This window comes from Emydura macquarii, unplaced genomic scaffold (assembly GCF_026122565.2).
Source record: "Emydura macquarii macquarii isolate MOO-44397 ecotype Brisbane River unplaced genomic scaffold, CSIRO-AGI_Emac_v2 contig_3517, whole genome shotgun sequence".
In the NCBI taxonomy this organism is placed as follows: Eukaryota; Metazoa; Chordata; order Testudines; family Chelidae; genus Emydura; species Emydura macquarii.
The window spans coordinates 3,970,887-3,994,049 of NW_027133654.1; the positions used below are offsets into that span (position 1 = coordinate 3,970,887).

The window sequence follows — 23,163 nt, forward strand, 5'->3', positions numbered from 1 at the left end:
CTGGCTGTTGCACCATAGATAAAAGATGATTGAGGGATTTTCTTTTTCTTTTCAGTGATGCTGCAGCCACAACAGCACAAACTATTAAAAAAAAAAAAAAACCTCTGCAGGATAATACTGCCTGTACTAAGCTGAAAATGAGCCAGAACTTCCCAGCTCTCCAACTGTGATCTCTTCTAACAGTATAATAGAAACTCTGAAGCGTCACTGCAGCAAGTTGTGCAGATGCAGCATCAATGTTAATTGGTCTGAATCCAGTACCATCAGAGGGATACCCAGAAGAAAGATGTCCATATAATGCTGTGGCAGCATCCATCTGGCTTTTGAAATCCAATACCAGAAGGAAACCAGGTGGGATGCAGTCTTAAAACTGTTTTTATTCCTTAGAATAATGCCTATTTTCCATGTGGATAGGCTATCTAGAAACTGGGAAGGTCAGGAGGGTGGTAGTGGTTAGGTTGCTTGTGGAAAAGGCTGCAGTAGGGTTAGGCTGATGGAAGGTGGCTGGGGCACTTGGCTGGGAATCGGGGTTTCTGGGGAGTCCTACAGCTGGATTATGGGGCATTTGTTTGGCAGTTTAGCATGAAGATTAAATAGGATGGAAAAGGGATAGGGTTGTTTGCAGGGAGAAGGTGCAGAATGGTTAGGAAGGTATGAGGTAGGTCAGAGACACAACAGGGGACTATATTAAACTCACACCAGTGTAGCTCCATAGCAACTCTATTGAAACCTATAGATTTACAGTGGTGGAACAGAGCAGAAGCTGACCTTGTATGCAGAAAATGGGAAGATTTGGCAGAAGCCTGAAGGTTTTTTGGGAACAAGTATATAGATTTGTAAGTGTGTGTTCTACAGAATTGCAGTGCTGTTTACTGGATGCTTGTTTGCAGTACTTAAAGGATGAATTGTCTTTCACATAAAACAAAAACTAGGTGCATCAAATGGCCATTCAACTGAATTATTTAATGCAATTAATACAAGTATGAGGCTCTTACTGAGTTAGCTACATCAAACCAGAAACTTGGCTCCCTTCTATCCTGCCTCAAGCAAACATTTTCTTTTTTGTAAGGCCACATGAAAGTGTTAAATTAATAGATAACAAAGCTCAAGACATTTGGAAAAGAAAAGGAAACATAATAAAATAAGCATTAAAGGGAACTTATATATAATGCTATCAGAATGGTTCAGATTAAAGATAGTCTGTTGTTATTGAAGAAATAATCACTAAAAAAGAATGCTTTAAATGCATATGATGTTCTACGCTATGTTGCATATTCAAAATCTGTAACAGAGCTACTGTCAGCACCAGTGATGTTAATCTGGACATAGCAACCCCCTCAAAGAAGTGCACAAAGTTTGGATGCTGATGTGGTGTCTGCTTTGCATGAACACGCTATTTGTATCAGGATACACAGCACCAGCCCTGTGCCCCATGTAGCCCTAGCAAGTGGAGCACTACCAAGTGATAAATGAGGCTGGTTTGCTTTTCTTCTCACGCCCTCCAGCCTTCTTTTGTATCATCCCCCTTCTTCTGCCTCTGGCCCAAATTCCCCTTCTGCTGGTGCAGAAGTTTATAAGGGGTCCAAGGCTGGAGGTGAAGTCTCTCTCTTATTGTGGGACTGTCAAGGGGTGGAGGTGGGGGGTGAAGTGTCTCTCTCACCCTGGGATTGCTGGGGGTGGGGAGCAGAGTTGGCCTCCTGGTGCAGTTTAGAACAGCCCTGAGAAACACCTTAACATTTGCGCAGGCTACACTGGCCCCTATAAACACAGTGACAGCAAGAGAATAGTCCCGGCAGAGGGATGCCCTAGTCACACTGCCTCCTGGTCTTCCCCCAGCAGTGCTACTTCAATGTCTCCTACACTGGAGGAAGGCATGGAGCAGGCTGAAGGCAAGGCCCTCTGCACTGGAGGTTTATTTCAGGTGAGCTGTCTGGCTTTGTGGCTACTTTCTATATTAGGAGAATGAAGCTATACAATACCTCTGAATTCTTCCTACTGGGTGTAAGTTAAATTCACTTACACCTGTTTTCTCACCAGCTGACATCTGCTGTGTAGCTTACACCACCACTTCGCAGCACTTTGAAGAGATAAATAAGTGCCAAGTATGATGAAGTCTTAGAGCTGGTTAAATATTTCTGTGAATAAACAGTAGTGTGTGTGCTCTGCTGTTATCTGTAGAGATGGACTATTTGTTGCTTACAACTATTTGAACAACTGCCCTTCTAGTCATGAAAATGTTCACAAACCTTGAACATTTCATGTATTTTAGAATTGAAGATTATTCACCCAGAAATTCATTGGAATGTCTTACTCATTATTCAGTATTCATCCTTCATTATTCTACTTCTTAAAATGCTGTAGTCATCTAGTCAGGGAATAGAAACAATACTATGTTACTTAGATGACCAATCACACACCAGGAAGCAAATAGAATAATTTGCAGAGCCAGAAATGTGGTCACAAACTATTTTGTCAATACTGATGTAGAACGAATACATTGTAAAAGTCAAAATCAGCTTGCCACAGATTAATGGATAGAAAAAGAGGCTACATTTGTCTGATAATTTATTTACAATGCTCTGATCAATATTATTTTAGTCACTTAGATATCTGGCCCACTGAGTGAATATGAAAGTATATCCACTTTTCTCTAAATATATATAAAAAGCATTGTCATTTTTTGCAGAAGACAAAATGCTGTTTTGCAGTAAATGCTCACTAGCATGGACCTGCAATTTACAACCACAAATACTTAATTGTTATCTTTCCAGATACAGGCTGAAGTGGTTAAGCAGACAGGGCTACAATACCAGAGGGAAACTGAAATCTGTGCAAAAGCCCTGGAGATATCTACACCAAAAACCAAAAAGTTGGCTACTTATGGTTAATGATGGACATTCACAGATTATTTAAAGATTGTGTTGAGACAGGACAGACAAAGGGCCTGTTCTTATGGAGGAGGAACACTTATCCAGGTCTACAATAAAAAGTTAAGCTGACCCAGCTACATCTCTCAGCAGTATGAAAAATCCACACCCTTGAGTTGACCTAAGCCCCGGTTTAGACAGCACTAAGTCAATGGAAGAATTTTCCATTGACCAAGCTACCACCTTTTAGGGAGGTGGATTAAGTACAGCATTAGAAGAACCCATCCCCTCACTATAGCGAATGTCTACACTGAAATATTACAGTGGTACAGATGCAGTGGTTTAAGTGTAGACATAGCCTTACATGTTGGAGAGAGACTATGGCCTGGTACCTACAGAGTTAGGTCGACACAAGGCAGCTAGTCTACACTTAAAACTAACAGCAGCACCGCTGTAAGAGTGCTTGTGTAGCCACGTATGTCGATGGGAGAGAGCTCTCCCGCTGACATAATAAAGCCACATAAACCAGCAGTGATAGCTATGTCGGTGGGAGAGCGTTTTGCCGGAGTAAGTGCTAGTGTAGACAAGGCCTTAGTATCTACAATAAAATTTCACTCCCGCTGACGTAACTGTCCCACTATGCCAACTAAATAACTCTACTTCCATGAGAGATGTAGAGTCAATCTTGATGTAGTTAGGTCAATGCAGTGTCACTATAGACACTGCATTGTTTACTTCGACTGTTATGGGCTTTTGGAAACCATCCCACAGTGCCCCCCACTAATAGTACAATCGAGACAAGTGTTCCTGCTGAGGATGTGCGCTGCCGACACAAGGAGCAAAGTGTAGACACGCACAAGCGATGTAATTATTGCAACGGTGTATGCTGACATAAATTAAGTCAACTTAATTTTGTAGTGTAGACATGCTCTAAGTGAAGGACAAGATTCTGATAATGGGAACACTGAGTGTTTGATTTGACTGTTGAGGCAAACACCACCATCCATGTTGTCCTTCGTACACACTCAGACAGGCTCCCACACCTAACACTGCAGTATGACACTTCTTTTTAAGGAAATATTACTGACTTAACAAATATTGGGGGATAAGTATGGCTTCCTGCGGCAAAAATTTCAGATATAAATGAACTTTGTAAAAATAACAGAAGCTGTGGACATGGACTGATGGTCCCCTTAGGCATGTCTTAGGGAAAACTTCATGCTTTCATGAGTTACCTAACCATGGCCTCTTTCCTAACTTAAGCATTTCCTCCTCCCCACCATGTTTGTTAAACATTTTAGGAGTCATAGGATCAAATTCAGAGAGATGGTGTGTAATGGGGTGTAAGTTAAACTCCATTAAACCTTGTTTTCGTTACAAAAAGTGTTTTTAACTTGAGTTAGCTATCTTAAGTTAACTGACTTGAGATAAAATCCTAGTGAAGACAAAGCAGTTTGTAATTTTCATAAGCTAGCTGTTTGAGTTAAAGGCTATGGAGAATCTCATCTTTAACTCTACTGGCTACGTGTGTGAAAACTACAAACTGCCTTTTCTTCACTAAGATTTTACTTTGAGCTAGCTAACTCAATTTAGCCCATGTCTACACTTATGTTAAGCTGCCTTATGTCAACCTAACTATGTATGTAGACCAGCCCCTAGATTGATTGATTTCAAATCGATTTAGTTAAACCAATTGAATTTTTCTCATATAGACAAGTCCTTAGACTGTCTTGGGGTTAAAACGGTATGTTACAGTCACACCTCCTGTGGACCTTATCCTCCTGTGGAAGTGGGAGAAGAACAAAGGTAAAAGCCCTTACACCAGCACTGCTATGTCTGGGGAGTTGTGTAAACGTGAATCAAGTATAATTGAGAATCAAGCCCCAATGTGTTAAAGTGAGCCTAGAAGGAGTTTAAAGGGAATTTAAGTTGGTGTAACATACATTTTGAAGGAGCCGGCAAAGGATAAATTAGGGGGAGCTCCACACCTCTCACACTTCATGTCCTTAAATTCTATCTAGAATTAACAAAGAGAGTTCTGTGGCACTTTAAAGACTAACAAATTTAATTTTAAATTTAAATTTGTTAGGTCTTTAAAGTGCCACCGAACTCTCGTTGTTTTTGCTGTATACAGACTAACACGGCTACCCCGCTGGAACTCTTCTATCTAGAATTACTTCCTCATTTAAATTCACCTCTGCATTCACGCCATAGTATCACTTTCTCTTTTTCTCTTTTCTGGTCTTTTCATATTGGCATGATCAACTAGTGACGTGAAATTTATACAGGTCACACAATGTCACCAGCCTGGTTCTGTGTCCCTGCTGTTTGCTCAGTGATTCATCTCCTCCCACGCAGTCCTATATTTGTACCTAGTTATAGACCACTTCTCCTTCTGACACACTTGTATCATTATCCTCTGTATTGAACATGTGTCGCTGCAACATTAGGCTGCATTTTGCATTGACTTGGTGTCCCCTGGGCCTCCTTGTTGATTTCAGCTGCGCAGACCCGTGGGTGTTGCTCCATTTGGACTACCGTTGTTATTAGTGTAATGAATGCTCAGACCTGCCAGACTCTCTGAAGGGGAGTTAATTTCTGAGACCGTTTTTATATTGCTCTTATGGGAACTAAGGGAGAATTTTACCATCTGATAGACAAAAGATTTGTCTACACTTAAAAGTTTTGCCATTTAAACTATACTAGCATAACTAAAGCAATCCCACCAGCTTCCCACCAGCGTGGATGCACACGCTGTTACACCAACATAAAAGTGCTTGTTCCAATTCAGGTAGTAAAATAAGCTGTGCTGGTATAAATAAATCCATTCTTTCATTGTGCAAAGCACCACAGTCCCATCACAACGAACAGTAAACACAACACATAAGAGTCCTTTGCCAGCAATCTTCCTTCGTGTTTCACAATCTTCACAAAGCCTGGAAATGCATCATATCGCATCCCATCCAATCATCTACATAGTTGAACCACACTTGTTGGGAGTACCCCCTACCCCAGCACCAGTCCCTGCAATGCTTTCTTTGGCAATCTTCCTCTGTTCATCTCACCTACATGTCCCACAAACAAGTTTTCTTTGTCTGATGTCTTGCAGGTATCATTCCTGTAAAACTGGGCAATTACCTCCTTGTTAGTCATATGTGAAGTATAGCTAACATACCACAATCACCTGTAGCATTTCAGTTAGAAGGCAGAGATCCTCTTAATGTCCTGTTTCCTTAGCATTTACATCTCACATGCATATGACAAGATGCTAAAGACAAGAGACTACAACAATTTGATTTAACACTTCATGGTAATACCTTTGTTTCTCCAGCTGTGGCTGAGTTTTTCTAGAGCCACAGTTGTTAGTCCAATTCTATGTCGGATCCCTAAGTGATGTGTAGTGCTCCTTGTACTCATCTGTCCCAGGTATTTGAAGTGCTGAACACACTCCAATACCTCCTCAGATTTGGGAAGGAATATTTCTGGCTTTTCAACACACCTGGCTGTCACTACTGTCTTATATCTTTTCGTATGGTATCTTTAGCTCTATCTTCTTCTCTGCGTCCAATGCCATTTTTTCTAGCAACTTTTGCACCTTCTTTTGCAAAGATCCAAATCAGGTCGATATCATCAGCGAAACACAGATGACTAATTTTCCATCCTGCCACGGGTACACACTCTCCTGTAGGTTTCCCTTCCCTCATCAGCGCTTGTTAAGATCATTGCAAGATAACAGCGGAAGAGGGTTGGTGATAGCAAGCAGCCCGACCCTCTCTTATGCCTACCCTCAAGTCAAACCAACTACTTTGCTCACGTCCCTTGCTCACTAGGGCTTGCACCGGTGTAATGATACCGGCAAAAAAAACCAAACAAATAAAAAAACCCAACCCCAAACAACCCGCTATCCAATCCGGAACTATTCTCCTGGAGAAGCCTTTAGGTGTAAACCTGGCCAACGCCCCAGCAAATCTCCCTGTGACACCGCCTCACCGGGCCCTGCACGGAACCCAGCCCCGGGATGCCCGGCTTGCTGCTCCCACCGACTCCATCCACGGTGCAAGGGGGGAACGTGGAAGGAGGAGGGTAGCAAGGGCTGGGCTGGGAAGCCCGGGGTGGGGGAGGGGGTGAGGCCGGCGCAAGGAACCCCCTGCCCCAGTCACGCCCTAGGCTGCGTTTCCCATTGGCCCCCAGGATGCACGTGATCTCCAGGCCGGGAGAGGCGGGGGGGAGTCGGCGCCGCTGATTGGCGTCTGACGCGCCCTGGGCGGAGGCGGGCCCTGCGTTTCCCGGGTGACGGGAGCGGGAGGCGGAGGGTAGCAGCGGCGGCGGCGGCGGCTGGAGGGGAGAGGCCGCGTCCTGGCTCGGGCGGTCGGCGGCTGTCAGCGGGGCAAGAGCGGGGCGGCCCGGCGCTGCGCGGGGAGGCGGTGGCGACAGCGGCGGGACCCGGTAAGGGCGGGGACGGACTGGTGCCCGAGCAGGGCTCCTTGGTCTGTCTGGGCCTAAAGTTCCGGGGGGAGCTGGACGGCTGTCTGTCTGTCTGTCTGTGCGGGGGTGAGTGTGTGTGTCTGGCGCTGTGTGTGAACGGGGAAGCTGAGGGGGGGGGTGAAGCTGCGGGGGGAGCCTGGTCGGGGCTGCTGGGGTCGCCTGCCCCCCTAACCCCCCCCCCCCCATCGGGTGTGGATTACCCCGTGCCTGGCTGCGGCTGTGCTCACCCCGACCCTCCTCTCAGCCCAGCTTGGGGGGGCGGGCGGTAACTCTGTCGGCAGCTGGGGCAGGCAGAGCCGTGTGTGCGCTTCCTCTGCGTGTCGTCCCCCCCCAGCGCTGAGCCTGGTGCTCCCCGGGCCGTCAAGGAGCTCGGTTCCCCCGCGGCTGTCTGTGGGAGTGAGGGAGGCGGCGCGGGGTGGCGATGGCATGCATTAGACCCGCTGAGCCCCCGTGCTCCTGCAGGGAGCGAAACCACGACATTGTACCGCGGTGGGTGAGGGCTCAAGGCATCCGCAAAAATCCGTTGCTAAGTGCAGACCAGCTTTTTTATCTCCAGGAGGAGGAATCGCGTTTTACTGGAAAACTTAGATATGTAACTTTTTCCCTTCCCTTTCGGATTCTTCACTCTGTTGTTGACTTCTGTACCCTTGTCAGCTTCATGGTCCTCTGCATCAGTGGTTCTCAACCCGGGGTATGCATGCCCTGGGGGTACACAGAGGTCTTCCAGGGGGTACATCAACTCATCTAGATATTCGCTAGTGCTTTTTATGTAGGCTGTTGTAAAACTAGGCAAAGTGCAAACTAAAATGCCATACACTCAAAATGAGAAAGTAAGCAATTTTTCAGTAATAGTGTGCTCTGACCTACTTTTTTGTGTTTTTATGTCTGATTTATTAAATGAAATTTGGGGTACACACGACAAATCAGATCCCTGAAAGGGGTACAGTAGTCTAGAAAGGTTGAGAACCACTGCTTTACATCACTCTTGCACTGTAGGATGGCACAGAGTGATGAGCCCAGAAAGCAGTGCTTACTTAAAAGTTACTAAGGTGATCCTTAGTACAGGTTTCATCACTTTTTATAAGCTCAGTCATTTTTTTCTTTATCTTGAAAGTGAACACCTGAAGGTTTTTTCAGGACACTAAAATATTGGACTAAGCCAACTTTGATATTTACAAGAGAACTTGTAATGATTTTTGTTGTGTGAGCTGTGTTTTCTATACGATTCAAATCATCCTACAGAGTTCAGTAATGGACTGGTAGGCACCGCATATTTGGGACATGTTTTTTCTTGATGACACCTGCTGTTGTATGAGTATCTTGAGATGCTTTAGGTAGATAGTGTTAAGGCATTCTGGTTTTGTTTTACCTGATATAATTTGATTGAAGAGTTTCAATAAAATGCATAAATCATACTCAGATTGGTTTGATTAATTTCTCACATCTCTTGTATTGTACTGTACTTTACAATCCAAAGAGCAAATAAATTATACTTACCTATGTCACTTCCTTTGTTACGTATCAGGCCTCATCTTGTGTATATATACATGAGCACTTTCTCCAATTTCTCTCCTCCCTTGATGGCTCTGATGCATCTTTCTAGTGTTCAATATCTTCTTTCCTATCATTAGGTTTAACTTCACCTACTTAATAATGTCATAAACAATAACCTGTCACTTTAAATAATCTATTTGTATTTGAACAAGAGTCTTATTCTGTCTTGGTTTTTATGCCAAGTTCATCACTGTATCATTTGAGTGCTTCCAGTAATGCATCAAGCCATGTGACTAAACATCTGTCTCTGTTGTTTGTTCTTATTCTCTCCCCAAAGGAAGAAGCATGTACAGTGCAGTGTCTTATCTATACCTGTTGCATTTAGTTCATTTGAGAATGAACAAGATATTCTTTGTTTATATTATATCTAAATACTTAATACCTACTAATCTATTGGCAATATTTTAGCACATGTTTATGCTGTGAGTCTGTCTTGTTATCTTACAGTTTGTAGTCCTAGTATATGCATATGATTACCATAGTGAAAATAAAAAGTCTCAGTAAATTATTGTTCAATTATAATCCCAAACTGCAAGATCATGGAGTACCATAAATAGTGTAAAAGTGAAAAGGTGGTGTTCTTATCTGTCACAGTTGTGTATGAGAGAGTTCTGTATAGTTTGGTGGAATATTTCTAACATTCCCAGTTTAAAGTTATACCATGACCAGAGATGCTAACTCCCCTCTTACTCTTCCCCTTAGCTCCTTTGTGTTAAATCTTGGGTGGAGACTTTTGCATGCCCAACCCAAACAGGTCTTGAAGTTCTGCTAACAAAACTAATGTTAAAAGCACACTAGACCTGGGATGTAGTTATATCCTGGTTTATAAAAATCTAAGGAGGAACCTTCTATGTTTGACATATTCAGGGAATGTTGTCCTGTTCAGAGACCGATAGGTAGTATTGAGAGATGGTTTTCAATTTAAAGTGATGAATTAACAGAAAATCCTGTCAAAATTAAATTAGTACCTACTGGTTTAAAAATGCTTCTTATTTCATTCCTCTTTCCCTTCTGCCCCTCATATAGCTTTTACCCCTCCTGATATCTGTGCCTCTCCCTGTCACTTTTGCACTGCAGAATGTAAGAATGAGAGAGAAGATCAGAATCTATTAGAATTCTTTGAGGGTATCAACAAATGTGGACAAGGGTGATCCAGTAGATATAGTGTATTTGAACTTTCAGAAAGCCTTTGACAAGGTCCATTGCCAAAGGCTCTTAAGCATATTCAGGAATCATGGGATAAGAGGGAAGGTCTTGGATCAGTAACTGGTTAAAAGATAGGAAACAAAGGGTAGGAATAAATGGTCAGTTTTCACACTGGAGAGGTAAATAGTTCCATCCCTCAAGAATGTGTACTGGGACTAGTGCTGTTGAGCATATTCATTTTTTATCTGGCAAAAGAGGTAAACAGTGAGGTGGCAAAGTTTGCAGACAATATAAAATTACTCAAAATAGGCAAGTCCAGGACTGATTGCGAAGAGCTACAAAGGGATCTTCATAAAACTGGATGACTGGGCAATAAAATGGCAGATGAAATTCAGTGTTGATAAATGCAAAGTAATGCATATTGGAAAACATAATCCCAACTATACTTATACAATGATGGGGGTCTAAATTAGCTGTTCTCATTCAAGAAAGAGATCTTGGAGTCATCATGGACAATTCTCATCAAACATCTGCTCATTATGCAGTGGCAGTCAAAAATGTGAGGAACCACTAGGAAAGGGATAAGACAGAAAATATTATAATGCCACTATATAAATCCTGGATATGCCCATACCTTGAATACGGGTTGCAGTTCTGGAAAAGGTACAGAGAAGGGCAACAAAAATGAACAATTTCCATATGAGGAGAGATTAAAAAAATCTGGGGCTATTTAATGTAGAAACCAGACGTCTAAGGAAGTTGAGGGGTATGATAAAGATCTGTAAAATCATGAATGGTTTGGAGAAGGTAAATAAGGAAGTTTTATTAATACCTTCACATAACACAAGAACCAGGGGTCACCCAATTAAATTAATAGGCAGCAGCTTTAAAACAAACAAACAAGAAGTACTTCTTCACACACTGTGCAGTCCACCTGTGGAACTTGTTGCCAGAGGATGTTGTAAAGGCCACAGGTATAATTGGGTTAAAAACAAGTAGATAAATTCATGGAGGGTGTGTCCATCTATGGCTATTAGCCAAGATACACAACCCCATGCTCTGGGTGTCCATAAACATTCGGTTGCCAGAAGCTGGGACTGGATGACGGGATGGAATTCTCAATAACTGCTCCATTCTGTTCATTCCCTCTGAGGCATCTGGCGCTGGCCACTTTAGGATGATCAAATACAGGGCTAGATGGACCATTGGTCTGATCCAATATGGCCATTCTTATGTAGGAGTACCTCTAATATTAGTAAGGATCAGGTTGAGAAGTTAAATGTCTCGTATGCAAACATTGGAAGCAAGAAATTCTAAAAAAAACCCAAAAACCCCAAAACAACTTTTTGATAAATGAGTGTTTTAGTAAGGCTTTTTTCTTGAGGAATCCAGTGTTTCTTTAGATAACTATATAACATACATACGAAATTTTATATAAGAATCCCATATTTAAATTTATTTTGGTGAAAGATTTGTTTTTATATTGAAAGTGTCAGTAAATATTGTGAAATATAAACAAAAGCATTTCTGCAAACAGTGGTTTTTAGTTTGACTATCTACCTTTGAGCATGCAATGAAATAATTGCATTGACCACTCTCTAGCTTATGCAGTAGTTTGAATGTCTTTGTGTTCTATTCATTCTGCAGTTTTGATGCCCTAGGTTCTCTTCAAAACCAGTGACATCAGTTATAGTGAAATTCTGAAGAAGTTTTTTTGGAGTGGGAGAAGGGATTAATGTAATTCTGAGAGGATTATGTTGCAGCAGCAGATTTTGATCTTCAAAGTTGAGTCATTCACTTTTTCTTTTAGAGATGTCATGAGATTGTGTTTTCTCCACAAAACTTCATGCCACAATTTAGCTCTGGATCCATTTTCTTCCTGGCTGATTAAGGCTGCTGTGGAGGTAGTAGGCCCAGAGTTAATGGAGAGCAGATTTTGTATAGCCATTAATCAGGAAGCCATCACTTGATGTTGACAAGCTAAGTGTTGTCTTGTGTCTAATCTTTTCTTTCAGGTTAAGTTTATTGAAAAGATGAAAAGGCTGTGATAAGCTAACTCTCACAATATTTAGATGCCTTGGAATTCCTTGGTGTCAACTTATTTTTTGACCTAGGTATGGTACAGAAAGCACGATAGAAGCATTGGTTGATCTTGTGATGGATTCTTCTACGAGGGTGGTAGCTCTTTAAATGGGATCAAGTATCCATGATATCCTATGATTGATCAGCTACCTTTGATGCATTTGATCAAAGGTGTTACTGACTTTCAATTGCTTTTTTGCCTTAAAAGGGCTCCTATATAAAACTCTGCAGGTACCATCTTGACTTCTTGTACTTGAGGGATTTAGTGAGGGAGCGTGAGTTGCTATCTTCGGTATGCAAAGGATGCCCAACTTTATTTGTCTTCTGATTCAGATGGTGCAATGGAGTGACTTTCCTAATATCTGGTTGACATGGGGGCATGGAAGAGAGTGGGCTGGCTGAGCCCCAACCCAGATAAAACAACAGTGATGTTGGGTCTGAGAGTGGAGGGAGTGGGAAGAGAAACAGGGAGGTGGTGGAATCTCCATCCTTAGAGGTTTTTAAGGTGAGGCTTGACAAAGCCCTGGTTGGGATTATATAGCTGAGGTTAATCCTGCTTTGAGCAGGGGGTTGGACTAGATGACCTCCTGAGGTCCCTTCCAACTCTAATATTCTATGATTCTATGAAACATCCTCAAGACTTGGCAAAGCATAGCTGCCTGCTGAGGACATATTTTAGTCGTTTGTTACTCATTGTTTGCCATTTTGGGGTCTGACTAGAATTCCATTTATTGTTGGGGGGGAAAAACGTTTTCAGTGCTAGTGTTGGCAACTTTTTTTTTGTATGTTAGACTAGAAGGTTGTGACTGTTCTCAGATGTGGGCTTTTCAACCACAATTCATGCCTTTATTGAATCATATTTGGACTTCAATGTGCTCTATTGAAGGATACATTTTAAATCTGTTGGGAAAACTGAAACTGGTGTAGAATGCATCAGATTTCTTGTTAAGTGTAGTATCTACCTATGATCTGCTTTGTGATGTGCACTGGCTTTCTGTGAGTTTCCTGATGGAATTTAAGGTGTTGGTTTTGACCAATAAAACCTTAAGACTTGACTGCTTCTCTTTCTGTGACATACTGCTACAACTGAGATTTGAGGATATACTCAAACTGGTGTTCTCTGATTGGATCTATTTAAATCAAATTGACTTAAATCATCCATTTTAATCATGATTTAAATCAGGAAGGAAGAAATCTTGATTTAAATAATTGATTTTAATCTTGATTTGCATTTATATTTATTTTTCTAATGAAATGCTGATTCTCATGGTGATTTGCAACTAAATATAGCCTTTACACTAGATGTGGTGCTGCTTTTTGCTAATCAGGATGATACATTATCTACACAATTAGATAATTATATATCTTAATTTAAATGTACTGAGACTTAATTTTTACATCTATTATATTAGAAAATGGTGAATGATGCATTTATTTACTAGATTAATTTTTTGCTTGCTCATTTATTTAGAACTTTAAATTAAATTAAATGCACAAACACAGCATTTTCCAATAAATTAGTTGAAACTAAAGAATTTTTTTTATCAAAACATGTTTTGCATTTAAAACTAACTTATTAAACAAAGGAAGCATTAACTGTGGTTAGTGAATTGAGCTGATTGTTTCTGGTCACCATGTCTTTCTCAAGATTTTAGAACTAGAGCTCTTCCTCTGACCTCATTTTTTTTTTAATTCATGGATCAGAAGAGGAAAACAAGCTTTCTTGCTTTTGATCTTCCATTCAGTTTCCTAAATATTTTCTCTGCATCTGCAGAAGAGGTTACTGCTGTCCAAAACTCATTTAGTACTTCAACACACTGTGGTGGATCCAGGTACTTGCCCAGTGGCTTCACTTGTTCAGCGGTTTGATTTTCTTTGAGACGACGCAAATGTACTGTGATTTTTTTTTTAAATTACAATTATTTTAGTAGGTTATAGTAAGATTTGGTCTTAACATAGGTTATTTCATAATTTAAAACCTAATGAAAATTAGGTTTATTTAAAAAAAATAAACTTGTATTTAGTTTAAAATAAAAAAAAAACAGATTTGTTATTTAAATCCAATATTTATTTATTTTTTCAAATAATTGGTTTTATCCATCCTGTGCTCTCTGTATATGAGAGAGGGAGCAGCTGGATAGAAAGTCTTTATAAAGTATTTGCTCCCTTCCTTGATCCTAAATAACCTGAATTTTTTTCTTACCTGCGTGTCTTTGGTTATGGCTTTTTTAATTAAAGTGCTGAGAGCTGGGATAGGTGTTGATATGCTTTCATGCCTGTTATAAGTACAAATAAAGTTGTTTTTAGTGAACTACTTTGTTTGTAAGGAGCCTTTTGACATAACAAGAAAGAGCCTGTTAAGAAAATATAGGAAAGGTCAGCAGCTTAGTAAGGAGGGGTATTTTGTATTTGGCAATATTTGTAGCAGATGTTAAGGAAAACATAATTCTAATTAGCCAGTCTTTTGAATTGAGTCAGTTGCATCTTTGTAAATATAATTAGCCACACAAAATTATGTTAAAAGAACATCGTTAAGGTTGCAAAGCCTTTCCCTGCTGCCTCCTCTCTGCCAGAGCCTCTCATAGACATCCATAGCTATGCACTGCAGTATGGACGTAGTGCACTTTTTGCTGCGGTGTGTAGGTACACGTACATTACAAGCTGCCATCAGTGATGTGTAGTATAGAAGTGATTTGCAGAAGTGCTGAGCACTCACAGATGCAACTGAAATCAATCAGGGTCATGCTTTGAACATGTGAAGTATCTATCATATGTTGCTAAGTACTCTGAAAAATCAAGTACTAGGTGTCTCAAATTGGCCCCAAATTTAATGAATAATTTTGACCTTAAGCTCTCTGGGCCTCAGTTCACATCTGTAAAACTGAACTAATACTTGTTTATCTCATAGACCTATCATGAAAAGAAATTCATTAATACTTGTGAAGCATTCAGATACTCTAGTGATGAGCATCATAACAAAGCATATGAGGAAACTAATAATTCAGTCTTCAGAGCAGGGTGGGTTGATTTTTAAATTACCAATTTTAAATCATAATTTAAATCAGCAAGTAGCAAACCTTGGTTTAAATGAGTTTTAATATTGCTTTGCCATTTATATTTTAATTCTTTACCTAAAGAGAGGCTGATTTTCATTGGTTGGTTACCATGTTGATTTGTAACTAAGGCCTGGTCTACACTGGTGAGGGAGGTCGATATAATGTCACTTACGTCAATCTCCATAAGCCTGCGTCTACACTGGTACGGCAGTTCCGTCAACTTAAACCGCGGCAAAAGTCGACGTAATAAAACCACCTCCGCAAGTGGCATAGCGCCTAAATTGATTTTATTGGGTCAATTTTGCGTCAATGTAGACCGAGCGTAATGTAATTCAACGTTAATGGCCTCTGGGAGGTATCCCACAATGCCCCGTTGTGACCGCTCTGGACATTCGCACTCTGCTGTTACATGCTCACGCTACCCAGAAATGGCTCCTCCCCTCATGCCCTGGGAAAATTTGAATTTTCATTTCATGTGCAGCCAGCGTGGAGAGAGCTTTGTCGCTGGACTCCTCATGCTTATTGCAAGGCCCAAATGCGCTCCAGCATGGAGTCGACCAGAGGTCTTAGATCTCATCGGTCTGTGAGGCAAGGAGTCCGTTCTGGCTCAGCTCAGAGCCAGCAAAAGGAATTTGGACATTTACAGGAAGATATCCAAGGGCATGCTGGAGAAGGGACACGAGGGATGCACAGCAGTGCCGCGTGAAGATCAAGGAGCTGTGGCAGTCATATCAGAAAGCCAGGGAAGCTAACAGCCATTCTGGCTCCTCACCAAAAACATGCTACTTCTACGAGGAGCTGCATGCAATTGTCGGTGGCGATCCCACCATGGTGCCGCCCCGCAGCATTGATACCTCCGCTAGGTCACAGTCCATGGACAATGATGAGGACTCCGTGGATGAGGAGGAGGCGGAGGAGAGCAGGGTGCAGGAGAGCGGGGTTTCCGTTCTTCCAGACAATCAGGACCTATTCCTGACCCCAGAGCTCTCCAGCAGCACATAGGACAGCAATAATGATCCCGGGGAAGGCACATCTGGTGAGTTTTATTTTCTTCTTAGTGGTTCTGTACTTTTAAAAGGGGAGTGGGAGGGCCAGGAAGGGGATTTCAGGTGTTTAGCGGACTTTATTGCAGGGTTAGCCTCGGAACAGATTATTTATGTGCAAAGATATGCTCCAAGAATCATCAGCTGATCTCTCAAGGAAACTTTCATGTAGATAATCTGTTGTTCTTTGCACAAGATTTGGGGGGAGGGCAGCCTTGTTTGTTCCTGCCCGGTAGGATACTTTGCTGCACCACGCTGCAATCAAGGGAGCCGGCATCATGGCGGAACACAGCATAGCAGCATAAGGGCCAGGCTGGTACCCCGCTATGTGCAGCAAATCTTCCCTTCCCTCGTGCGTTACCCTCAGGAGACTGATATCGCTCATGGTCACCTAGGGAAGATGGCGCATGTTTAAAATACCCAAGCTGTACAGAAGATACCCTGTACCTCTGTATTCCCCATTGTAGTGTCCTACCAAGTCACTTTAATTATTTTGATTTGGTTTCGGAAGAGACTATTAACCCCCCCGTGTTGTCCTCAGATCCCCTGTGGCCGCCTTATGACAAAATGGTCATCCAATTTAAACCATGTTGCCCAGGCATCCTCCTAATACAGGGCATTTGAAATGAGCTTTTTAAAATAATTAATCCTCTCTATAGCACAGTAAAGTGCCCTTGGCTTACCATCTCTGTAATGGCACAGTGAGCCGACCCTTCTGGGGTGTGAGGAATGGAATGAGGGTCTGGGTTTGCCTTGTGCGCTGCAAGGGAAATATTTTATACATTGTTGCAGTTGCTTCATTTTCTTGGATCTGCTAACAATGGCAACCTTGTGCATTTCTTTTCATTCTGTAGACGCCTTGGCCTAACCCTCTAGAAATGCTGTGGAAAGACTATCGCAGATTAGAAAGAGGGGGGAAAATATCAAGAGATAACATGTTTGACGAGCTCATGAATGCCTCCATAGCTGCAGAGACAGAGCTCAGAATGTGGCAGCTGATCTTGTCCCAGAATATAGACATGGACAGGGACAGCTGCAGAGAAATGCAGGAGCATGATCGCAGTACCACACAGGAGATGCTGCGAATCATGTGTGACCAGGCAGACATGCTCCAGCGACTTGTGGAGCTTTAGGAGGAGCAGAGACCGGACAGAGTCCCGCTGCAGCCTCTCCATAATGCTCCTCCACCTATGGCTTTGCCGCCCTACCCCTCACCCGCCCCCAGAGGTCTCAGAGGAGAATGGCTAGGCTGCAGTAAGTGATGCACTCCACCCCAGTGCAGGAGAGGAGAAAGCAGCGGCGGCCCCGCTGACAGCTGGCCTGCAAGAAACCACGCAATCCCTTGAGGCTGTGAATGAACACTCTCCCCCCCCCACTCTCCACGACTTGAATGTTTATAAATAAAAGTTTGCATCATTTCAACACGTTTCTTTATTAAATCATATCTTGTTTGGGAGGGATTTGGAGGGTACTGATATTGATGGTGGGCGGGATGTTGAGCAAAAGCAAATAACCGACAGGAACAGAAATCAGTCCTGCATCTCACTGCAGAACCTGGTTTTCAATGCTTCCCTAATGCAAAGCGCTCTGCGGTTAGCTCTCAGCGTATTGCTGGCTTCGGGCTGCTCATAATTGGCGGCCAGTCTTTCTGCCTCCACAGCCCAACCCTGAGGGAACGTTTTCCCCCTTCGCTTCACATTATGAAGAACACAGCACGCAGATATCACTGATAGCCTTTTCACTCATGTCCAGCCTAGTGAGCAGACTCCTCCATCTGGCCTTTAAACCCCCAAACGCACATTCAACAACCATTCTGCAAGTGCTTAGCCTGTTATTAAAACGCTCCTTGTCGCCGTCAAAGTGCCCGGTGTACGGCTTCATTAGCCAAGAGAGCAAGGGATAAGCAGGATCTCCCAGGATCACTGTGGGCATTTCCACAGCCCTGATGTGAATTTTTTGGTTACGGAAGAAAGTGCCCGCCTGCATGTTAGAGAACAGCCCTGAATTCCGAAATACGTGCGCGTCATGCACCTCCCCAGACCACCCCACATAGATGTCAGTGAAACGACCTGTGTGATCCACAAGGCCCTGGAGGACCATGGAAAAGTACTCCTTGCGGTTTATGTACTCGGTTGCTAGGCGGGCAGGTGCTACGATGGGCATGTGCATCCCATCAATGGCCCCCCCACAGTTTGGGGACCCTATCGCAGCAAACCCGTCCACTATGTCCTGCACGTTTCCCAAAGTCGCTAGGCTTCGTAGCAGAAGTCTATTGTTGGCCCTGCACGCTTGAATCACGGCAGCACCCACTGTAGATTTACCGACTCCGAATCGATTCCCGACTGAGCGGTAACAGTCGGGTTGCCAGCTTCCACAGAGCGATGATGACTCTCTTCACCACTATCAGAGCTTGTCTCAAGTGAGTATTCATGTACTTCAGGGACAGGGCCAGCTACGAGGAAAGTGGCCTTTCGCATACGAAAGTTTTTTGCAGCCACTGATCATCATCCCACAACTGCATTACGATGCAATCCCACCAGTCGGTGCTTGTTTCCTGAGTCCAGAACCGGCGCTCCCCAGACTGCAGATGATGCGTTACAGCCTGCAGCAATCGGGAACTGTTCCGCTCGATGGCTTGTAGCAGAGCAGCCTTGGTGGCATTGCAGTTATCTGTACTTCAGCTTCTTGCTCTACTTCAAAAATACTCAGTGATTAGCCGTGATTTATTTGTGACGCTCACAATGATAGCGCAGAGTTGAGCTGTCTCCATGTCTCCGCAGCAATGGCGATCGTGCGGCATAAACAAACAGCGCAAAAATCAGTTTCCTGTTTGTTTGGGGGTAAAAGGGAGGGGGAAGGAGTGTTGCTTCATAGGACGATGAAACTCATCCCAACAGTCACCGTGGCTAGTTGCACTGTGGGATAGCAACCCACAGTGCACTGCTTTGAATGTCAACATAAGTATGGCGAGTGTGGACGCATGAGCCCAGCGCAAAGAGCATGGTGCGTACATGCTCCAGCGACTTCTAAAATTCGGCAGGTGAAAGTCGACTTTACGTAAGTTGACTTCACTCTGCAGTGTAGACATACCCTAAATGTAGCCTTTATGCTAAATTTGATATTACTTTTTGCTAATTGGGAGGAAACACTATGTACATTTATTGGAATAATTGTATAGCTCAACATAAATTTATTCAGATTATTAATCTTTTTATATTTTTAAGAAATACCTTCTTCACCAATTTCTAATTGGTAGATTAATTTTTTACTTCTGATTTGTGTCCAGCTGCATGTGGATGGAAATTGGAATTTTATTAAAAATGCACAAAATCAGCCTTTTTTAAATTGTTCATTTGTTTTGATTAATACAAACTTAACTGTGCTGGATACATATTTTGCCTTTTTAAACCAACTGATTTATTATGCGAGGGAAGTATCTGTGATTAGTGAACTTAACTGATTGTTTCTGGCATTGTCCTTCAAGATTTTAGAAGTAGTAGATCTCATCCTCTGACCTAATTTTTATTCATAGTTTGATTTTCTCTTCCTAGCTTTCTTGCTCTTTTAACTCCCAATTTTCTCAACTTTGGATGAACTAGTCACTGAACTGAATTACCTGAACTAACTGAAATGAAGAAGATATTTTCTTTGCACTTAGAAACGAGGTTACTGCTTTCAAAACCTGGGTTAGCCCTTCAGTAAACTCTGGTTCCAGTTGCTTAGCCAGCGACTTCTACCGTTTAGTGGTTTGATTTTTCCTTAAACTTTGGCAGCAAACGTACTTCTTGAATATTATTCTGCACAGTCAACCTTAATTCTAGCATTGTTTAACAATTGAATACTTGACTACACACACACACAACTAAATATAATTGTAATCTTAATAACATACAAAGATGTATTTGACCCATCTCAAAGACTGATTATTTAGGATTATATTTCCCACAGTAGCTTATGCTCCTAAGGGAATTCTGTGCCAGAAAATTAAAAATTCTGTGCACAATATTTTAAAATATAGTGCACATTTTATTTCTCAAAATAACCCAATATAATCACCCCAGTTTCAGTTATTTTGGTCATTTATTTCAAAATACCTGTGAGCAAGTATGTCTGTAATAATACAGACAACAAAAAAGATTCCCCAAGCAGTAGAGAGTTAAATAAACCCCTACAATAATCCAGTTCCTGTTTATCTGTTATGCTTTTGTTGGACGCCTCAGTCTGAGTGTGTCACATCTTTGGGGAGGGGGAGGGGGCGGGAAACTCTGCCCCTCTGGTCTTTTAGACTATTCTTATTTTTTCGTCTTACCCCATATTTCAAGTTCCCAAATAGAGGACACTGCTAGGGAGAGGGGAAGAGAGAGCTGGAGTTGGGAGGAGGGGGGTAAAATCTGGGGTGGCTGGAGAGGGTATTTGGGAGGTGCTGGAGGGAGCTGCATGGGCCCCAGCCCAGACACCAGCACCTTCTCCCCCCAGAGCCCAGCCTCAGGGTGCTGTTTGGCTTAGATGCCCGCACCTCCCTTCCCCCCAGAGCCAAGCAGCAGGCTGTGCTCCTCACAGATTCGTTACTGGCCCACCTGCCCTTCCTCACCCTTTGCCAGAGCCAGGTCTCCCAGGCTCATTCCTGGTACCGGGCAGATGAGGATCAAGCCCAGCAGGTAGAGTGTGCAGAGCTGCACAGCCTCCATCCCTGCAGGACTGGGTGCTCCATTCACTGTGAGTTGGGGAGCTGGGCTCTGCATTGTCCAGCAGCCCCTAGTGTAGGCCAGCAGCTCTACAGTGCCAGTTTTGCAGGGAAAAATGAAATTCTGTACAGAACATTAATTCTGTGCAAATTTTGCATTGCACAGTGGTGCAGAATTCCCCCAGAAGTAACCTTATATAGAGATAACCAAAATGCAGATAACTGCATCTGAATCAGAGCTTCCTTCTGCCTGGATGTGCCAGCAGGGAAGTTACTGAGAGTACAGGAGAGACAAGCTGCTGCCTGCTGTGTGTGTTCCAGTACATAGCTGCATCCTGGCCTGGAGCAGCTCAGCAGTGGAAAGTCTGGCTTCACCCTTGTAGTTCTGGATTGGCAGGACCATGTTCTGTAGGAATTATGTTTGCATAGTCTAGTCACACATAGGAGCTGTGTGTGATGGCGCTTGCTCGCTTGCTGTGTGGGAATGGGACTTCTGCAATCTGGTCAGCACTAGGACTTATAAGAGGCTTGAGTGTGCTCATTGAAGACAGAATCGTCAAAGATTGCAGTTGTTAAATTGTAAGTTATTACTGAACATGTGCAAACTGATTTTTTTTTAAAAGGTGTATAACAGCCAAATTTGGATGGATTTTCACAGTGATGGCAAAAGGCACATCTCTCACAAAAGCCACCCCTGCCAAATTTCAACTCCTTCCTTTTAAAGCACTTGGGTGCTAGAACTTCACAGAGAAAAGGTAGTCCATTTTTTTTAACTTTGAAAAACAGTTATTTTCTGTAGCCTCATTCTCTGAAATACTTGAACTGTGAGGCTGACATTTTTTAGAAGATTTCAGCTGAGACAGATGCCCAGCATGGAAATTTTCAGTCCAAACACTTATAGTTTGGCAAAGTTATAAGCAACTGAAAATAGGGTCTCATAATGAGAACTGTCAGGCAGTCTTGATAACAGGCTGTCATCTCCCACCTATAATAATGCAATTGTCTGGATTTAGTAGGGAGTTAATATAGACATTCAGTAATAGTAGTTTTGAAAGGCAGCATTTACCAACAGCTGTCACATCGTAGCAACTGGGATATGTCTGTAAATCTGCTGTATATAGAATAGTAAATAACTGGCATATCAGATATTTTATAGTAACTTTTGACAAATGTTGATTTCTTGAATGGTGGCCACTGTACATCTGAGAGACTTCTTTGACCAAGCATTTAATTCCACTTTAATTTGGTGTATGTATTAAAATACTAATTTTGGTAGAATGGGGTAAACATTAGAAATAAAATCTCTATGGCATTTAGTTTATTCATCATGATGGCAAGAGGATGATATTTTAAACTAACTCACACACACGTTCATTCCCAGTCTCAATGTTTATTAAACCTAAAAAGATTTGATTAGAAAGATCAAAATTACTGAAGATATAGGCTATGTCTACACTGATGGTGGCAAAGTCGCCCCCATCAGATCAACTTATCTGGATCAACTGAACGGTTAGTGAAGACCCGCTCAGTTGATCCAGAAGTCGATGCTGTTAATCCACCCCTGCAAGTGGTGCAGTGCAGTGAAGACGGCGCACAGAAGAGAAGCAGAGCAGTTGACGGGAGTTCCACAAGTTTTCTGCGTAGTTTGCGTAACTCCCGTTGACTGCCACTGAATCGCTGGGGTAAGCGTAGACCAAGCCATAGTCACACTTTCAGTTAAATTATCTGAATATCTGTATATGTTACTATAGTAGTTTGTGTATAATAACTGACATGTTTAAAGCACTGTACCAACAGTAGTTAATTGACAATAGGGGTAACAAGCTGTGAAACAACCTTTTACTCATGTGTGGACTAAATAAAGCAAAATACTAACCCAAGGGAAAATATTGGTGTAAGTGCGGGCTGCAGTCTGATTCTGAACATCTACATCACAATTAAATAGCCCCTTAGTCTGAGTCATTTGGCACTGGCCAGCTGCAGATTTTTAATTGCAAAGTTGGCATACCCTTACTTGTTCCCCGCCTCTGGGATGAGCCGGCAATCTGGAACTAAAAGCACTACCTACCTGAAGTTAAGGGTTTTTATGGGTGGCTCAGTCTCTAAGTAGGGGCAATGCTCAAGTTAACTTTGAAGTGAAGACAAGCCCTTTGAGCTTTCCCAAGCAGCAACTGTCATGTGCAGTTAACATGATGATTCTTGACAATTACAATGCTGGTTGCACAATTCTGAATAGTAGCAATGAA

At 42.5% G+C, this 23,163-nt stretch overlaps 1 protein-coding gene and 1 long non-coding RNA gene across 7 annotated transcripts in view; both read left to right on the forward strand.

Moving 5' to 3' along the window:
- Positions 1–264: 264 nt before the first annotated feature.
- LOC137145125 (uncharacterized) lies at positions 265–2,138 on the forward strand. The gene is made up of 3 exons (XR_010917568.1): positions 265–351; positions 1,840–1,921; positions 2,038–2,138. It is a non-coding gene; the product is annotated as an uncharacterized lncRNA (long non-coding RNA).
- A 5,072-nt stretch (positions 2,139–7,210) lies between these two features.
- The window catches only part of LYST (lysosomal trafficking regulator), a 164,146-nt gene continuing 148,193 nt past the window's right edge, over positions 7,211–23,163 (forward strand). For 5 of the 6 annotated variants that reach the window (XM_067535985.1, XM_067535988.1, XM_067535987.1 and 2 more), the window contains exon 1: positions 7,211–7,313. The gene's annotated coding sequence lies outside the window, so the exon portion shown is untranslated. Of the gene's footprint in view, positions 7,314–21,545; positions 21,673–23,163 lie in introns of those variants that run through there. The other variant, XM_067535986.1, reaches the window with a different exon arrangement.